Below are 6,000 nucleotides of genomic sequence, written 5' to 3' on the forward strand. Positions count from 1 at the left end.
GAAAATGTGAGGTATAGAAAAGACTAAATTTGGCGAGACACATAATGAGAATTTGTAAGAAGAATAATAGAAACCTCTATGGTCTATGGGCAAGAAACAAAGACAGATGAGGAAATACCTGTAGAAATCGAATTGAAGGAAAAGACAGGACCAAAAAAAAGCTGCAGCAAAAACCACAAGGGGAGTAAACCACCCCAATAAAAAGATAGAAAAATTTGGTTTCTTTTATAGACAAGGAGTTTGTGGACGTTGTTAGGATTTGACGAGACTAACATTTTCGTTACTTATTTTTCGATGACATTTTTATCTCCAAGTAGTAATAGTTTTAGAAAAATTCGTTAAAGAAATTTTACGTAATCTAATTGATAATCTTGTATCGTAAAAAACAACCAAAAAAACACATACAAACATTGTTAATCTACCAATTGATCTATTCCGACGTAGGAAAGTTATGGCAAAGCACAAAATACGGAAAAATATAAAGATAATACCTCCGTGAGCCCTTAAGGGAATATATATAAATACGTCGAGATTATGCAGCTCTCTCTACCACCCGTTGTGCTTTTCGTCTCTAATAAACATGGAGATTATTATTTCGAATGAGTTTAACGTTTTATGGGACATAATAACCTAGAATGATGGTAAAAAGGAAAAGGATAAAAAACGGCAGACGGTCGTTGTTAAATATAGAAAAGCAGTTGTAGACTCGAGCTCGGTATTTCTGACCGGAATGGACATATATTACGAGACCTTAGTTTATTCTACAGAATTAAGCTTCCAAGTGGTTTTTACTGGTCGCACAATAAAATAAGAAAATTGTAAAATAATTCAATCTACGAGTTTAATTTTTAACCTCCGATTCTCCAAATATCTATGAGAACTTTTGTAAGAAACCTCGTATAATAATCAAGTTTGCACAATCAACCGTTTCGACATTGGAGTTCTCACTATCAACAGTCGGATGTCTAGGTTAAAACGAAAAAAAAAATTAGGGACTTCTTCGGCGGCGGAGACGGGCGGCGTCGAGGACGTCATTAGACTAAGCGAATGTCTTTTAATCTCAAATTCGGCATGACACCATTTTAATTAATAGCGTGTGCTTTAGTCGATATCATTTCAAAGAGCAGACGGATGTAAAAGCAGACATAATTTATTTGATGTATATGCAGCAAATGTCGCTGTTAGTTTTTTTGTTTATCACATGAAAACAACTCAAATTTTAAAACTACTCGGACCACCGAACGTCTATTTTCGTAAATTCAAACATCAGATATTATAGCATAGATTTCATCAATGTTTGGCTTTTGAAAAATCTTCAATAATATTGATAATGGTTATCCATTGAGGAAAAGTCTTTTCGCCTTACTAGGAAAGCAAGAAAACTTAAACATTATCCTAATTGATACCATTAACTCCCAAGATACTTCCCAGGAGCTTGCCTGTAAAACACAGACACTGGATTATAGCTCTAAACGAATTATCCTTTTTTGAACGAAACCAGATTTGTTTTATTCGATGATAGTAGTTTGGAGATGTCTAACGCGTTCAGAAAGACTAGATATTTCCAAAAAACGTCTTTCCATACTAAAGATAGCATTTGGTGGAACAAACAAGATTGTTCTCCATTAACAGACACTAAGAACCCTTGACGACTTAAATATCGTCTATTTTCAGGTGAATATATAAAAATAAGTGTCCAGAATATCTATTTTCAAAGAAAAATATCTCGGTTGCAAAATATCAAACAACGGACCTACCTACACGATATAAAGTTGTTAATACAGACGGAATAATAAAAAAATTTCAACGCAAACACCCATTAATGGATAGTATTATAAAAATAATGATCCAAATCGCCTAAACTTGCTGGAACCGATGTAGGACACCATCAAATATACCCAGAATACTTCTCAGAAGCTTGGCTATAGAACGCGAACACCAGATTTTAGATCTAAACTAATTATACTTTTTTGGACGAAACCAGATTTGATTTATTCGATGATAGTAGTCAGTAGTAAGAGGTCTAACGCGTTCAGAAAGACTAGATTTTTCCAAAAAACGTCTTTCCATACTAAAGAGGAATAGTCTTTTTTTGGGTACAGATAGCATTTGGTGGAACAAACAAGATTGTTCTCCATAAACAGACACTAAGAATACAAGACGACTTAAATATCGTCTATTTTCAGGTGAATATATAAAAATAAGTGTCCAGAATATCTATTTTCAAAGAAAAATGTCTCGGTTGCAAAATATCAAACAACGGACCTACCTACACGATATAAAGTTGTTAATACAGACGAAATAATAAAAAAATTTCAACGCAAACACCCAATAATGGATAGTATTATAAAAATAATGATCCAAATCGCCTAAACTTGCTGAAACCGACGTAGGACACTATCAAATATACCGAGGATACTTCTCAGAAGCTTGGCTATAGAATGCGAACACCAGATTTTAGATCTAAACTAATTATCCTTTTTTGAACGAAACCAGATTTGATTTAATCGATGATAGTAGTCAGTAGTAAGAGGTCTAACGCGTTCAGAAAGACTAGATTTTTCCAAAAAACGTCTTTCCATACTAAAGAGGAATAGTCTTTTTTTGGGTACAGATAGCATTTGGTGGAACAAACAAGATTGTTCTCCATAAACAGACACTAAGAATACAAGACGACTTAAATATCGTCTATTTTCAGGTGAATATATAAAAATAAGTGTCCAGAATATCTATTTTCAAAGAAAAATGTCTCGGTTGCAAAATATCAAACAACGGACCTACCTACACAATATAAAATTGTTAATACAGACGAAATAATAAAAAAATTTCAACGCAAACACCCAATAATGGATAGTATTATAAAAATAATGATCCAAATCGCCTAAACTTGCTGGAACCGATGTAGGACACTATCAAATATACCCAGGATACTTCTCAGAAGCTTGGCTATAGAATGCGAACACCAGATTTTAGATCTAAACTAATTATCCTTTTTTGAACGAAACCAGATTTGATTTAATCGATGATAGTAGTCAGTAGTAAGAGGTCTAACGCGTTCAGAAAGACTAGATTTTTCTAGTTCCATACTAAAAACGAACAGTCTTTTTTGGGTACATATAGGATTTGGTGGGACAAACAAAATTTTTTTCCATAAACAGACACTAAGAACACAAGAAGACGATTTTTACTGGACACCCTATTTCAAGAAAAGTTGTAGATGCAAAGAAAAAAAGTATGGACAAATGTTGACTCGTTTTTCCTGAATATTCTGTATCTGAGTTGAGAAGCTATGTGCACATCCATGTACCCTGCTAGTGCACTAAATACAATTAACAGGACCTATTCGTATATTCAAAAGGAGACAAACGTCGTTGTCATTGTATAGTTTTGAAAATCAATTATAAAATTACAAACGATAATGACAAAGTTATTGACAATAAAACTTCGTATACGAAAAAAATCTATATATGATATAAATTGTATCAAAATATTTCGATTGAGAAGTGATATTCTGGTAATACTTGAAGTAATTAACACCAAAGACTTCAATTAGATGCTAATATAAAGGATGTCCATCGCATTTTATAATTTTAACTCAAAGTTCGTTACGACAAGTTCTTTAAGACCTTTGTCTTTGAATTTAGATACCAGAAACTGTCGCACTTTATTTCTGAATTATGAACTAATTTAGAAACCTCATATATCATTAATATTTTTTCAATTGTCATTTTTCCATTTTGTTAAATATAGTATCAATTACTTCATCATATTTCGACCCTCGGCGAGACTTAATGACCATGTACACTTACCACTCGAGACGGAACGTAAAAAATTATAGAAAAAGAATCTCGAGTGGAAACGACGCACAGACGTTTTGAATAATTCTTTTTTCTATATGGAATTTCGCTACTTTACCGATCAAAGTTCCTAAAGGAAAATTACGTGGTTTGAAAATAATAACTGATATGATTTCCATACGTCACACCCGAATTTTTGTCCTTAAAAAGGCACTTCCTTTGTACTTCTGAATGATGCGAGATTACTTGGGTTTGAAGAGTAGTCGATTCGGAATTGGAAACATCATTTCGTGACTTACGGATTTGGGATGTTTAGTATTTTCTCTTCTGGGTACATTAGTTTGTTGGTTACCATTCAGAACAGAAAAGGCCATAGAAATTAATTAATTTAATATTAATAACGACTTTATTAACCTTAATATATTTACTTTAACTGACTTATTCAGCTAAAATATTACTATTTTCCACCAAATATTACTTTCATTTCACCAATTTACTTTTTTACTCACTATGTGAGTCTTCACTTACTAAAAATAAATTATTTGTAAACTACTTCCAGTATTGGTGTAGTGTCTATACTTGTTATTAAAAAAGATAATCAAATACTTGCCAACATCTTAAAAGCATTTAGCTTGTTTAAATTATATTCATCAAAATAAAACATTGTGGTGTGTACGTGAGCATTTTAAAGTACACAAGTACGTATAGGTATATTAAGTTCAAACCTCTGACATCAATCAAAGATGTACAAAATGTTCAAAATAATTGTACATACCTACTATAAGAATCAGTATTTAATAAAAAATATACCTTTTTTGTCAAAATTTACTTCATAACTTAAACTATATTCACCTAATCTTCACGTATAAAAACTTAAATATAAGTAATTTTTCCAACTAGATACCATTTCCGTTCCTATCATTATAATGAATTACGAAGTTCCTTTGATTGAAACTTTGGTTTACTTTGATCTTGAATGAATAAAAAAGATGAACCCAGCTGGCATGTTTGAATATAATTGAAGCCAACTTACAGTAAACCTCAATGTTGTCAAATTTTACAATTTATTTGTTTATTATCTGGATGCATAGTACGTTTCAAAAATATTTATTTATACATCGTAATATTATTAAAAATCAATAAGAATCTGGCTCTAATTCTTACTAAATTTGGTTAATACAAAATATTTCCCACAATTGATCTAAACAATGTTTATGAAAAAATATAAGCTATGTAAAATTGCTATGTAACTGTAATCGTTTATGCTTTTGTTTTATCTAGCATAGAATGTTTGGATGAAATAATATCAAATAATATCAAATACTAATTACCAAGAACATTTAAGAGAAAAGGAGATGGCTCGATTAGAAAAAGATACAGATAAAGGATTAGATAAAATTGTGACCGTTTTTGATCTACAAGCTTCCCTGCCTTGCCCTCAAGGAGAATCATCAGCCTTTTATTACGTGTCCAAATTAAACGTGTATAACTTCACTATGTATGAGCTAAAGTCCAAGAAGACATATTGTTACATGTGGCATGAATGCCAAGCAAAACGGGGTGCCAACGAAATTGGCAGTTGCATCTGGTTATACCTCGAAAACCTAAACAGAACTGTCAATACCCCAGTTAATGTCATTTTTTACAGTGATAACTGCGGAGGTCAGCAAAAAAACCGGTTTATTTTTGCCCTGTTCATGTTTGCCACTTGGGAGCTTAAAAATATCAGATCTATAGCGCACAAATTCCTAGTAACTGGACACACTCAAAACGAGGGCGACAATGTTTACTCTGTTATAGAACGGGCTATAAAGAAATATAGAAAAGCCTCACCTATCTACGTCCCAGAAAATTATATTTCTATCATCTCACAAGCAAAGAAGACACCTCCAGCAAAGCTGACAGCTGACTTGACAATAAAGGACGCTTTGTTCAATGAAGACGGTGTTAAGGTACCAATCGCTGATATCTGTGTGATTGAGACCCACAAAGATGAGCCTGGATTTTTTCGATATAAAACATCATTCTCTCAGCAAGATTTCAAATCTATCAACATAGCAAACCAGAACAAGAAACGTCGAAGCAGTTCATTTGCTTCTTGCAGTTTCAGTTTCACTCCAACTGTAACACTCTCCAAGGCCTATACAAGAAAGTCGAGCATCACTAATAAAAAAAAAGAAGCATTACTTTCTCTTTTCCAGAA

The sequence above is a fragment of the Diorhabda carinulata genome, chromosome Y (genome assembly GCF_026250575.1).
Source record: "Diorhabda carinulata isolate Delta chromosome Y, icDioCari1.1, whole genome shotgun sequence".
NCBI lineage: Eukaryota > Metazoa > Arthropoda > Insecta > Coleoptera > Chrysomelidae > Diorhabda > Diorhabda carinulata.